The sequence below is a fragment of the Oncorhynchus gorbuscha genome, linkage group LG23, assembly GCF_021184085.1.
Source record: "Oncorhynchus gorbuscha isolate QuinsamMale2020 ecotype Even-year linkage group LG23, OgorEven_v1.0, whole genome shotgun sequence".
Taxonomy (NCBI): Eukaryota; Metazoa; Chordata; class Actinopteri; order Salmoniformes; family Salmonidae; genus Oncorhynchus; species Oncorhynchus gorbuscha.
The window spans coordinates 61,444,976-61,460,014 of record NC_060195.1 but is presented as its reverse complement, the minus strand read 5'-3'; positions in this window follow the sequence as shown (position 1 = coordinate 61,460,014).

The window sequence follows — 15,039 nt, the reverse complement described above, 5'->3', positions numbered from 1 at the left end:
CTGGCAAAGAGTTGCGCTTTTGAGTTGCATTTTTGTCTCACCAGGGGTGATGGTCGGATTTGCGTTTATCGTCGAAGGAATGAGCGTTACACCGAGGCCTGTATTCTGGAGCGGGATCGATTTGGAGGTGGAGGGTCGGTCATGGTCTGGGGTGTCACAGCATCATCGGACTGAGCTTGTTGTCATTGCAGGCAATCTCAATGCTGTGCATTACAGGGAAGACATCCTCCTCCCTCATGTGGTACCCTTCCTGCAGGCTCATCCTGACATGACCCTCCAGCATGACAATTCCACCAGCCATACTGCTTGTTCTGTGTGTGATTTCCTGCAAGACAGGAATGTCAGTGTTCTGCCATGGCCAGCGAAGAGCCTGGATCTCAATCCCATTGAGCACGTCTCAGACCGGTTGGATCGGAGGGTGAGGGCTAGGGCCATTCCCCCCAGAAATGTCTGGGAACTTGCAGGTGCCTCGGTGGAAGAGTGGGGTCACATCTCACAGCAAGAACTGGCAAATCTGGTGCAGTCCATGAGGAGGAGATGCACTGCAGTACTTAATGCAGCTGGTAACCACACTAGATACTGACTGTTACTTTTGATTTTGACCCCCACTTTGTTCAGGGACACATTATTCCATTTCTGTTAGTCACATGTCTGTGGAACTTGTTCAGTTTATGTCTCAGTTGTTGAATCTTGTTATGTTCATACAAATATTTACTCATGTTAAGTAAATACTGAAAATAAATGCAGTTGACAGTGAGAGGACGTTTCTTTTCTGCTGAGTTTATGTATATATTATAGGTACTTAGTTTTATTAGTTGTATTAGTAGTTGGAGCAGTAGTTTTACTTGTAGCCCTACTATGCTGTTAATGTATGTATTTTTCAAATATATTTTGTTATTATCAGACAGTAGTTGCCATATTATTCTCGTTACTAAGTATTGTTTGTTTCGGCCTGCAAGATTTCAAACACTAAAATACATGTAAACAGACCATCAATGTCTACATGTGTTTTCTTGGGAAATAGAGTGATACAATATCAGTACTTGTTGCATTTACAACTTGTCTAAATCTTACAGATAAAGGTCAGACATTTTGGTCAGGGAGTTTGTTTAACCATGGTTTGCCAGTGCTGTGATAAGATAGTGTCAAATAATGAAGATGAAGAATTTCTGCACTCTGTGTGTGTTAGCTTGCCAGCTAATTTTAGAGGAATGATTCCATAAATGTTTCAAATTAACTACCAATATGCCAACATTCTATTCAAACAATACAGTCAATCCACAGCCATACACTGTCTCAAATCAGTTGATAGGATTTAGACAAGTTGTAAATGCAGCAGGTACTGATATTGTATCATATAATATCACTCTGTTTTCCAAGAAAACAAATGTAGACATTGATGGTCTGTTTACATATGTTAGTTTTAAAAAGAACTGAAAATGGTATAAAACCCGTATAAACTGTATTTATGAATATATGACAATATTTTAGGTTGACAGTATTACATAATTTCCAATATATCACATTCCTTCCTTAAATTGTCCAGCATACATAAAACCAGGATTATGCCAGTACTGACATTCATTCCAATTAGACTGGTTTGGTTTTCTCCCTGACCACAACGGCTGCCATTTTCACTCTACTCTGGAACTCTGAGGGCTAATTTGACATAGCCCCTCTAGTCATTTAATGAAATCTATTTTGCTACAGAACTTCTCAGAGACTCTTCTAATTGACTGTGCCATCATGTCCCCTCTCACTATCGACAACTCTGACCATAACTTCAGCAGTTTTTCACATGCAGTGTTTTCAGATTCCAAGTGCACCTTATTATAGTTCACATACACGGTTTGTTGTCTTGTCCACATCATAGGAGGAAGCTCCAGAGAAGCTGAAATGAAGACAGTTCTCTCTCTGACCTCACATAGTTTGCGTTACAAATGGCACCCTATTCAATTCATAGTGCCATATTTTTTGACCAGGGCCCAGAGGTATTAAAACGTGTGCTTCGTTCCTCTTGCTGCGCTGCAGTAGAGCCTCGTCACTGTGGGAGCATGTTGGTTAACCACCACTAGGTGGAGGAAGACGACTACCAAAGACTAGAGGGATGAGAACACAACAGGGCACATAACAGAAAGCACATAACAACAGGACACATTGGAGTGTGTTGTTCATTCTGTATTCTAACTATGGTCATAGGACTGTTTAGTAGACGTCACAGCATTAGTCACCACTGGTTTACGTCAGACTACTGTTTCCTTATCTCTCTGTGTGTGTGTGTGCCTGTTCGACCCCTCCCCCTCTGTGCTAGCTGATGTTATCTCTGTGTGTGTTCAGTAGGAGTCTTTAGGGTCAGGCATATTCACAGCCAAACCTCCAGGTCTCTAGTACTGCTGGTTTTCATTCCTCACTGACTGACTAGCCAGGGCAGCGTTCACCTGGTGTCCCAGGTCTCACACCTAAGATCAGAATCAGCCCCTGATAAGAGGGGAACGATGAGCACGAAAAGTGTGTATATTTGACTGAAAGAGAGTGGAAATGGAAGGAGGAGAGAGAGGAGGTGGAAGGAGAGGAGAGAGGAGGTGGAAGGAGAGGAGAGAGAGAATATGGAAGGAGGAGGTGGAAGGTGGAGAGAAAGGAGGTGGAAGGAGGAGAGAGAGGAGGTAGAAGGAGAAGAGAGAGGAGGTGGAAGGAGTAGATAGGGAGGTGGAAGGAGGAGAGAGGGAGCAGGTGGAACAAGGAGTAGATAAGGGAGTAGTTGGAAGGAGGAGAGAGGGAGCAGGTGGAACAAGGAGTGAGTGAGGAGGTGGAAGGAGAAGAGAGGGAGTAGGTGGAGGGAGTAGAGAGGGAGGAGGCGGAAGGAGGAGAGAGGGGAGGTGGAAGGTGGAGAGAGAGGAGGTGGAAGGAGTAGATAGGGAGTAGTTGGAAGGAGGATAGAGGGAGCAGGTGGAACAAAGAGTGAGGGAGGAGGTGGAAGGAGAAGAGAGGGAGGAGGTGGAAGGAGAAGAGAGGGAGGAGGTGGAAGGAGGGGAGAGGGGAGGTCGAAGGAGCAGAGAGGGGAGGTGGAAGGAGTAGAGAGAGGAGGTGGAAGGAGTAGATAGGGAGTAGTTGGAAGGAGGATAGAGGGAGCAGGTGGAACAAGGAGTGAGGGAGGAGGTGGAAGGAGAAGAGAGGGAGGAGGTGGAAGGAGAAGAGAGGGAGGAGGTGGAAGGAGGGGAGAGGGGAGGTCGAAGGAGCAGAGAGGGGAGGTGGAAGGAGTAGAGAGAGGAGGTGGAAGGAGAGGAGAGGGAGGAGGTGGAAGGAGGAGAGAGGGATCCGGTGGAACAAGGAGTGAGGGAGGAGGTGGAAGGAGAAGAGAGGGAGGAGGTGGAAGGAGGGGAGAGGGGAGGTCAAAGGAGGAGAGAGGGGAGGTGGAAGGAGGAGAGAGGGGAGGTGGAAGGAGTAGAGAGGGAGGAGGTGGAGGGAGTAGAGAGGGAGGAGGCAGAAGGAGGAGAGAGGGGAGGTGGAAGGTGGAGAGAAAGGAGGTGGAAGGAGGAGAGAGAGGAGGTGGAAGGAGGAGAGAGGGGAGGTAGGAGAGAGAGGAGGTGGGAGGAGGTGGAAGGATGGGAAAGAGGAGGTGGAAGGAGTAGAGAGAGAGGAGGTGGAAGGAGAGGAGTGGGAGGAGGTGGAAGGAGGAGATGGGGAGGAGGTTGAAGGAGGAGAGAGGGGAGGTGGAAGGAGGAGAAAGGGGAGATGGAAGGAGGAGTGAGGAGGTGGAAGGAGTAGAGCAGGAGGAGGTGGAAGGATAAGAAAGGAGGTGAAAGGAGGAGAGGGGGAGGAGGTGGAGGGAGGTAGAGAGAGAGGAGGTGGAAGGAGGAGTCAGAGAAGGTGGAAGAATGAGAGGAGGTGGAAGGAGGAGAGAGAGGAGGTGGAAGGAAGTGAGAGGAGGTGGAAGGAGAGGAGAGAGAGAATATGGAAGGAGGAGAGATGGAGGAGGTGGAAGGAGGAGAGAGAGGAGGTGGAAGGAGAGGAGAGAGAGAACATGGAAGGAAGAGGTGGAAGGAGGAGAGATGGGGGAGGTGGAAGAAGCAGAGAGAGGAGGTGGAAGGAGTAGAGACGGGCGGTGGAAGGAGGAGAGAGGGAGGAGTAGGAAGGAGGAGAGAGGGGAGGTGGAAGGAGTAGAGAGGGAGGAGGTGGAGGGAGTAGAGAGGGAGGAGTGAGGAGGCGGAAGGAGGAGAGAGGGGAGGTGGAAGGTGGCGAGAACGGAGGTGGAAGGAGGAGAGAGAGGAGGTGGAAGGAGGAGAGAGGGGAGGTGGAAGGTGGAGAGAGGGAGGAGGTAGAAGGAGGAGAGAGGGGAGGTGGAAGGAGGAGAGAGAGGAGGTGGAAGGAGAGGAGAGAGAGAATATGGAAGGAGGAGAGATGGAGGAGGTGGAAGAAGGAGAGAGGGGGTGGAAGGAGAGGAGACAGAGAATATGGAAGGAGGAGGTGGAAGGTGGAGAGAAAGGAGGTGGGAGGAGGAGAGAGAGGAGGTGGAAGGAGGAGAGATTGGAGGTGGAAGGTGGAGAGAGGGGAGGTGGAAGGAGGAGAGAGAGGAGGTGGAAGGAGTAGATAGGGAGTAGTTGGAAGGAGGAGAGAGGGAGCAGGTGGAACAATGAGTGAGTGAGGAGGTGGAAGGAGAAGAGAGGGAGGAGGTGGAAGGAGGGGAGAGGGAGGTCGAATGAGCAGAGAGGGGAGGTGGAAGGAGGAGAGAGAGGAGGTGGAAGGAGTAGATAGGGAGTAGTTGGAAGGAGGAGAGAGGGAGCCGGTGGAACAAGGAGTGAGGGAGGAGGTGGAAGGAGAAGAGAGGGAGGAGGTGGAAGGAGTAGAGAGGGAGGAGGTGGAAGGAGAAGAGGGAGGAGGTGGAAGGAGGGGAGAGGGAGGTCGAATGAGCAGAGAGGGGAGGTGGAAGGAGGAGAGAGAGGAGGTGGAAGGAGTAGATAGGGAGTAGTTGGAAGGAGGAGAGAGGGAGCCGGTGGAACAAGGAGTGAGGGAGGAGGTGGAAGGAGAAGAGAGGGAGGAGGTGGAAGGGGGGAGAGGGGAGGTCAAAGGAGGAGAGAGGGGAGGTGGAAGGAGGGGAGAGGGGAGGTGGAAGGAGTAGAGAGGGAGGAGGTGGAGGGAGTATAAAGGGAGGAGGTGGAAGGAGGAGAGAGGGGAGGTGGAAGGTGGAGAGAGAGGAGGTGGAAGGAGGAGAGAGGGGAGGTGGAAGGTGGAGAGAGGGAGGAGGTAGAAAGAGGAGAGAGAGGAGGTGGAAGGAGGAGAGAGAGGAGGTGGAAGGAGGAGAGAGGGAGCAGGTGGAACAATGAGTGAGGGAGGAGGTGGAAGGAGAAGAGAGGGAGGAGGTGGAACAAGGAGTGAGGGCGTAGTTGGAAGGAGGAGAGATGGAGCAGGTGGAGGGAGTAGAGAGGGAGGAGGCGGAAGGAGGAGAGAGGGGAGGTGGAAGGTGGAGAGAAAGGAGGTGGAAGGAGGAGAGAGAGGAGGTGGAAGGAGGAGAGAGAGGAGGTGGAAGGAGAAGAGAGGGAGGAGGTGGAAGGATGGGAAATGGGAGGTGGAAGGAGTAGAGAGAGAGGAGGTGGAAGGAGAGGAGAGGGAGGTGGAAGGAGGAGATGGGGAGGTTGAAGGAGGAGAGAGGGGAGGTGGAAGGAGGAGAAAGGGGAGATGGAAGGAGGAGTGAGGAGGTGGAAGGAGTAGAGAGGGAGGAGGTGGAAGGATAAGAGAGGAGGCTAAAGGAGGAGAGGAGGAGGAGGTGGAGGGAGGGAGGGAGGGAGGAGGTGGAAGGAGGTAGAGAGAGAGGAGGTGGAAGGAGGAGTCAGAGAAGGTGGAAGAATGAGAGGAGGTGGAAGGAGGAGAGAGAGGAGGTGGAAGGAGGTGAGAGGAGGTGGAAGGAGAGGAGAGAGAGAATATGGAAGGAGGAGAGATGGAGGAGGTGGAAGGAGGAGAGAGAGGAGGTGGAAGGAGAGGAGAGAATATGGAAGGAGGAGGTGGAAGGAGGAGAGATGGAGGAGGTGGAAGGAGGAGAGAGGGAGGAGTAGGAAGGAGGAGAGAGGGGAGGTGGAGGGAGTAGAGAGGGAGGAGGTGGAGGGAGTAGAGAGGGAGGAGGTGGAAGGAGGAGAGAAGGGAGGTGGAAGGTGGAGAGAACGGAGGTGGAAGGAGGAGAGAGAGGAGGTGGAAGGAGGAGAGAGGGGAGGTGCAAGGTGGAGAGGGGGAGGAGGTAGAAGGAGGAGAGAGGGGAGGTGGAAGAAGGAGAGAGAGGAGGTGGAAGGAGTAGATAGGGAGTAGTTGGAAGGAGGAGAGAGGGAGCAGGTGGAACAAGGAGTGAGTGAGGAGGTGGAAGGAGAAGAGAGGGAGGAGGTGGAGGGAGTAGAGAGGGAGGAGGCAGAAGGAGGAGAGAGGGGAGTTGGAAGGAGTAGAAAGGGAGGAGGTGGAAGAAGGTGTGAGGGGAGGTGGAAGGAGGAGAGACAGGAGGTAGGAGAGAGAGGAGGTGGGAGGATGTGGAAGGATGAGAAAGAGGATGTGGAAGGAGTAGAGAGAGAGGAGGTGGAAGGAGAGGAGAGGGAGGAGGTGGAAGGAGGAGATGGGGAGGAGGATGAAGGAGGAGAGAGGGGAGGTGGAAGGAGGAGAAAGGGGAGATGGAAGGAGGGAGGAGGTGGAAGGATAAGAGAGGAGGTGAAAGGAGGAGAGGGGGAGGGGTGGAGGGAGGGAGGAGGTGGAAGGAGGTAGAGAGAGAGAGGAGGTGGAAGGAGGAGTCAGAGAAGCTGGAAGAATGAGAGGTGGAAGGAGGAGAGAGAGGACGTGGAAGGAGTAGAGAGGGAGGAGGTGGAAGGAGAGGAGAGAGGAGGAGAGGGAAGGAGTTGGAAGAATGAGAGGGGAGGTGGAAATAGGAGAGAGAGGAGGTGGAAGGAGGAGAGTGGAGAGTAGGAGGAGAGGTTCTTACTCACATGGCAAACACATGGCACACGCTGACACGCAACACACACTGACTGTTCCTGATCTGACTGGCTCTTGCTTCAGTCTATGCAGTGTGTCCTTAAAGAAAGCAGAGCTAGGTTTCAACCCGTCTTAAACACATAGAAACAGATCATATAGAATGTTTTTAGTTCTGTGTGATATATAGAGGTTTAAATGGAATGTGCATACCTGTGGAAGTGACCTTGGGAAGGGATGACCTTATCAATATCTCTGCCTGCAAACATTGTGTTGCCTTCTGAAGCTCCAACGGCACACACACACATCAACATCCCTCCCTGCCTACAAACCTTATCTGTTACATTCTGAAGGATGCTCCATGTTTAGTGTTCCATGAAGGTGACATTGGTGGTAACGCACACACACATACACATATATACACACTACACACACACAGGCACACACAGATTACATTGATGCATATGGATGATACACACACACACACACACACACACACACACACACACACACACACACACACACACACACACACACACACACACACACACACACACACACACACACACACACACACACACACACACACACACACACACAATGGAATAGTGTACCTGATTTCCCCCCAAGCCATGTTCCCTGTGACGCAAAGTAATGTACGTACAAGAATGACATATGTACAGCGCGCAGGTGTGTATGTGAGAGTGTGTATGTGCTCAAAGCTCCAAAGCATCTAGTTTGTTACCTGTCCAGTTCAACCTGCTCCAGGTGTGGTGGCCTGGACACAGTGACCAGGTAAGACCATCCATGACGGCCTGTCCCAAATGGCATCCTATTCCCTTCACAGTGTCAAAAGTAGTGCACTACAGTATGGTAGTCAAAAGTAGTGCACTACAGTATGGTAGGGAATAAGGTGCCATTTGGGACGGCGATTACTAGAAATCGCACTCATCACAAGGCCCCATGTAGATGTGATGGTTGCCGTGCATCGCCCCCCCACCTCCTTACATACCCCCCAACTGTTACAATACCTTCAACTTCACACAATAGAGAAAGAGGCTTCAGGTTATATGGATTATGATCAGGGATCATTTCAGATATTCTTTTCAAGTTGAATTGGAATTTTGATCAATTTTTGTTGTGAGAGATCTTCTGAATGTGGGCATATTCATTTTGCATCCTAGCATATGAAGACATGTTTTTAAACCCTCTTTTAGTGTATATGAATGAAGTGTTGAACGTTACGCAGTCCATTTCAGTGCTCAAAACATAATGACTAGAGTTTAAGTATAGCCTTCGTGTAGTTATTGTATTACACTGTTATTTAACTTCACATGATTCTTCATTTGATAATCGGTCAAGGAAAAGCAAAGATTAATGAGTGTGATCGACAGTGTGTGCAATTTGTGCGGTGCTGCTGATATCCCACTAGCTGACTGTATTCAGTTTGACTGTGTTTCTCCAGAGCTCCGAGGAAAGCATCAGTTGACAGTTTCAAGCTCCCCCTAGCTGAATTGATTCTACTATGAGGCCGCTCGAAACGCAGCACCGAATGGCGGGGGTCTGCGATGTTACGTCCTTCTTTAACCAACCCCTTTAAATACACAAAACTCGTCGAAATAAAAAGTAAGCCTATTCGTCTTCTTTGTTGTTTATTTTAGACTTTAAAGTAGTCCGAATTCAAGTTGAGCAGTCATTGGTTATGAATGCAATGTTTTGTCAAATATGCCCCCCCCCTTGTTCTTGGAAATAGTATATTCCACAATTTATTCCAGGCAAAGACTGACAGTTTTTTGGGTCACAGAACGGCTGTTGAAGTCACCAGTTTACCCTCCCCCCGCCATAATAAGGAATTAGTACATTTATGATAACGAAAAGGTTAGTGGACTGAGGGAGAAAGCATGTTGACATGTCTGCCCATTTCTACTGAATGAAAAGTATTTTGTCATCTTTATTAAAAGGCTTTAATGTTTTCTTGTTTGTTTCTCTAGTCTACCACATCCACCTTTCTTATATCATTTCATGTGAAAATGTAGGCCTGCCTATGCTATAACACATTTATCATAAATGATGACATTATAATAGAGTAATGCCAGTGTATTCCATGCCAGTGCACATCTTAGTGATGTGAAATATGATTGTCATGTTGTAGTTTTATTTTCTCCAGAATAAAAAAAAGACAAACAGAAGAGATAGAATAATAATATGTTGGACAATTATTCTCAATAACAGAAAACTCTCTCCCCATATCCTGTACTGTACATATGGCTGGTAAATGAACAGTGCTAGCAGTTAAGGGAGAAGGACTAGTGACACTTGACTCCACAGGTCCTATGTAGCCATTCACACAATAATCCTAATGCTTCAAACACAGCTCAAGACCTGGACGATAGCATACATACTCACTGTGTGTGTGTGTGTGTGTGTGTGTGTGTGTGTGTGTGTGTGTGTGTGTGTGTGTGTGTGTGTGTGTGTGTGTGTGTGTGTGTGTGTGTGTGTGTGTGTGTGTGTGTGTGTGTGTGTGTGTGTGTTAAAAGAATACAGTGAATCCCCAGGACCAATCAAGCATTAGTGTATTTAAGATCTGATTATCCCCTATGGTGCTTCTGTGGTTGTTGTTGATGGTGTTTTTCATGTTGCTACATTGTTAACCCTAAAATCCGGTTGTGCTATAAGTCAAACGGTTTTGCTATATTTCAGTCTTCTGTGATGTATATGAAGTATAATATTGGGATGCAAACTCAAAATGTAATACATTTCAACTCTATATCTGACATGGTGCAGGTGTCTTCTTTTTAAGCCCACAACCATGTGTGTGAAGGTGAATACTTGTTTTAAAGTAGATTTGTTTAAGATACCAATACCTTGATTTAGCTCACTGCTGTAAAATGTTTAAATAAAGAAATGCACACATTTATAGTCAAATTTGATCTTTCAAATATATATTTGAACGTTTTTTCCTGTTTTGAACAGATATTTGGACACATTTCATCCAGCCACTTGTTATGAACATTTGTCTGCTATTCATTCAAAGTGTTGTGTTTCTGTGATACTCAGAGGCCGAGAAATTGGCGATTGAGCTAATCTGACATACTGACACGATTTAAAATGGCCAACGATATGGTCACTTGTGCCAACAGACTTTGAGCTCTAACTTTGGAAAGCTACGGGCTGTCAACTCAGTTCTACTTACATCTGAAACATGACACTCTGGACTTGGTACGGAGACATTGACTAGAAGAATGTGCATTGACATTTGACTTTTTTAACAACAAAAATGGTTCATATGTTGTTTTCACCTCTTTCCACAACTAATAATCTTTAAAACCTGTTAAATCAACATCAGATTTTGACAAGCAATTGATAAACCTTTCAAGCAAAATAGAAAGATTAATGTTTCATTCACCACATCTGGATAGAACATAATAGAATAGAGCAGGTATGTACAAGTGCTTTGTGATGTCTGCAGTAGATACTGCTGAACAGCTAGAATGGACCCATTATGGCTAACACTGGATTAACGTCATCCTTCACTGTGAGTGTGTGTATGTACCCCCGTTAGCTAATGGGGATCATATGTGGAGTCAGCACAGAAACACTAAACTATTTACTTTCCCCACCACCACCACACTCACAAACATCCTCTGCCTTAAACCCCTCGTCAGTGAGTTAAACACTACTCCTTGGGGAGGTAGAGTACAGCCCTGCCACCGTGTGTGTTAGAGATAGGTGAATGGAGGGAGAGGCGAGAAGGGACAGGGAGAGAGGGAGAGAGAGCAGGAGGAATGGAGTGCTCAGAGGGAGAGGGACAGCGGTATAGAATGAGAAAGACGGAGCGAGAAAAGAAAGAGAGGTTTAGAGGCCCACAGAGGGGTAGAGGGGCCCTGTAGTTCTGGCAGAGGGGCGAGACTGTCAACAACGCATGTATCAAAACCCCCAGACAACACACTCCATATACACACAAACACACAGGCCCCGTTTTTGGTGTGTGTGTACATACGTAACACTGCATGTGACACCAAGAGCAGAGGTAGGACAAACATAATGCCAAGCAGAACCTTCTCTACTGGAGAGAGAGGGGTGAGAGAGAATGAGACAGAGGGGTGAGGGAGAAGGAGAGAAAGGGGGATGGAGAAGGAGACAGAGGGGTGAGGGAGAAGGAGACAGAGGGGTGAGGGAGAAGGAGAGAAAGGGGGATGGAGAAGGAGACAGAGGGGTGAGGGAGAAGGAGAGAAAGGGGGATGGAGAAGGGGATAGAGGGGTGAGGGAGAAGGAGAGAAAGGGGGATGGAGAAGGGGATAGAGGGGTGAGGGAGAAGGAGAGAAAGGGGGAGGAAGAAGGGGATAGAGGGGTGAGGGAGAAGGAGAGAAAGGGGGAGGAAGAAGTGGAAAGATGGGAGAGGGTGAAGGAGATAGAGCACAAGGGAGGGAGCAGGAGAGAGGGGGGAGAGGGGAAGGGAGAAGGAGAGAGTGGGAAAGATGGGAGAGGGAGAAGGGGAGAGAGAGCAAAGGGAGAAGGTGAGAAAGGGGGAGGGAGAAGGAGAGAGAGGGGGAGGAAGAATGGGAGAGAGGGGGAGGGAGAAGGAAAGAGGGGGAGATGGGTAGAGAGGGGGAGGGAGTAGGATAGAGAGAGGGGGAGGGAGAATGGGAAAGACGGGAGAGGGAGGAGAGAGGGGGAGGGGAGAGAGAAAGGGAAATGGAAAGCAATGAAGAGAGAGAATATTTAGAGAGATTGGGAGGTGGGATATAATAGAGCATTATTTATTCAGTCAGCAAACATACCTGGGAAAGTAGTTATGTGGTCATTTTACCTAAAACCATTTAGCAATTCGGGAAATAAAGCAATATCAAGACATGACCAGATAACTATTGCAGTAAGAGTTTGATTGAATTCAATATTTAAATAAAATAGTGTTAAAAGCTGAGAACATCAGTGTACTGTCTGACTCTTAGGTCGTGTAGTAATAGATCACACCACAGTCTGTGTTCCTTTAATGAAAAATCTGTGTTCCGTGTGTGTGTGTGTGTGTGTGTGTGTGTGTGTGTGTGCGTGCCACTGTTAAAACCCTTCTTTAAGAGGACATGCAATCTGGATCCTATTTAACATCCATGTGTTTTTATTTCAGGGCTCTTAGGTCAGATGTACTTGACTCTGCTCCAACTGTTTAAAAGTTTGCCATTATTGACACACAGTATCAAAACTTGACTTAGATTGAAGTGGTGATATTTGACATTCTGATCCCAAAGCCTGTGTATGTGTGTGTGTGTTTGTATGCCTATGATATGACTGTACGGAGTTGTGTTCTGTCAGAAATAGGGCAGGTTAGGTCATAGACAGTTTCATAAGCCCAGTCTGACCTCTTTATACAGACACACACAATCTCCCTCTCTCTCCCTCTCTTTTTCTTTCTCTCCTTTAATCTCTCGGAATATTAGTCAACTCTCTCAAATTCCCACATCTCTCTCTTTCTCTCCCTCTGGATCCCCTTTGTTTTCCACTGGCTGATTACAACCACGCTGATACGATTCATATCTACACGTAACAAAAATATAAACGGAACATGTACAGTGTTGGTGCCATGTTTCATGAGATGAAATAGAATAAAAGATCCCAGAAATATTCCATACGCACATACATTTATTTCTCTCAAGTTGCGCACAAATTTGTTTACATCTCTGTTAGTGAGCATTTCTCCTTTGCCAAGATAATCCATCCATTTGACAGGTGTGGCATATCAAGAAGCTGATTAAACAGGATTATCAGTACACAAGTGCACCTTGTGCCGGGGACAATAAAAGGCCATTCTAAAATGTGCAGTTTTGTCACACAACACAATGCCACAGATGTCTCAAGTTTTGAAAGAGCCCGCAATTGGCATGCAGATTGCAGGAATGTCCACCCGAGCTGTTGCAAGAGAATTCAACGTTAATTTGTTTTAGAGAATTTGACAGTACGTCAAACCGGCCTCACAACCACAGACCACATGTAACCACACCAGCCCAGGACCTCCACATCCGGCTTCTTCACTTGCGGGATTGTCTGAGGGGAGAAGGAGCTGAGGAGTATTTCTGTCTGTAATAAAGCCCTTTTTGTGGGGAAAAACTCATTCTGATAGGCTGGGCCTGGCTTCCCATTAGGTGGGCCTGGCACCCAAGTGGATGGGCCTATGCCCTCCAAGGCCCACACATGGCAGCGCCCTTGCCCGGTCATGTGAAATCTATAGAATAGGACCTACTTAATTTATTTTAATTGACTGATTTCCTTATAAGAACTGTAACTCAGCAAAATCTTTGAAATTGTTGCATGTTGAGATTTATATTTTTGTTCAGTATAAAACAGCAACCTGACATTTTAGTTTCTGGAAATATGGTCCACCTATATGTTGTGGCGCTAAAACCCATGTACTTACATGGTAATTAGCAGGTAATCATTAGCGAGTAATTAGCATGAGCAGGTAAGGTCCAGGGACACATTGTTGAAAAACGCCTACAACTGATATACCTGTTTGCAGCTTGCACAAGGAGTGGGGAGGATGGAGAAGATGGGTGGAAGAATTCATGAATGGGAGACAAGGGGAGAGGAAAGGAGAGGAGAGAAAAAGAGGCTGAAAAAGCAAGGAGAGGCAGCGTCATACCGAGGCAGTGGTTGTCTGTGGTTTTCCCCTCAGACAGAGTGAAAATAGGGGCGTAGAGAAACCAGGCAGTATGATCTTTAGAGAGATTACATTTCTAAAGAAATAGAAAGTATTGAGAGAAAACAGAGATTAGAGAGATACAGGAGAAGGTAGACATTTCCCTTAACTCTAAGGCTGTGTTTACACAGGCAGGCCAATTCTTCTGATTGCTCAAAATACCAATTAGTGGAAAAATAATCAGAATAGAAGTGGGCTACATGTGTAAACGCAGCCTAGCTGGTCCCAGGTCAGACACTTGTTCAGTCCTGTTAATGGTTATGATCAGAATGTGAGGTCGGGTAACCTGATCCTAGATCTGTAGTTAGAGGTAACAGCTATTCTGAGAGATAGTAGAACTATCAGGAAGTGTGAGAAGCAAAATAGTTAACCACATTGATTCAATGTGCTACTACTTAAACTCACACTCTCTACTAGCTAGATTGTGGTACTGACATGCTCATGTTAGAGCCCTGTTCCAGTAACCTCTTTCTTTCTTACAGCATTGAAACGGGGCCCAAGTCTTTGAGACGAAGCCATCTATAGGAATCTAGTGAATACTGATCCAGAAATCCAACAAACAGCCTAATTGGTGAGTCAAACGGCCTCATTCAATTAGCAATGAAACATGTGAATGTAATATTCTGAGAGGTCCTCTTCTGGAGTGATTGAAAATACAGGTCTGGCTCGATTGAACACAACCTGTTTGGAGTGTGTGTGAGATGTGTGTGTGTGTGCGCGTGTGTACATTAGGGTGAATACCTCTGAATTCCAGGAGTGTAGTTGATTTATAATTACCCTAACGAATCATCCTACCCTATCAGAAATATACACACACACACAGGCACACACGCTCAACAGTGTGTGTGTTCTGAGAGGTATGTGGGCTCAGGCCAATCGATACTGATGCTATGATGAGACAGTGATAGAGTTTGAGGTCTAGAGCTGAGTAGATACAAACACACTCTCCCTCACTCTCTACCCTATTGGAGCAACACAAGCACGCTGACAGCTCTGCCTAGCTAGACGGTGTTTGTGTCCAAGCTCTTGGTACACTCTCTTTACCCCGTTTTTGGACAACGTGTTTGCTTATGTGTGTCCTGTAGAAAACAGTGGAGGTGGCTAACCCCAAGAATGACACATGCATGCAGTCAGTGTGTCCTTCCCACAGATGAGCAACATTTAAGCAGATCACTTCGCTCCTGCACACACACACACACACACACACACACACACACACACACACACACACACACACACACACACACACACACACACACACACACACACACACACACACACACACACACACACACACACACACACACCCAGCCACTGCACTGCACCCACACTCACACACATTCTTAAAGGGACAGGACACACACCCATCCCTCAACTTCATACTTGGTATACATGTACACATTTGATTC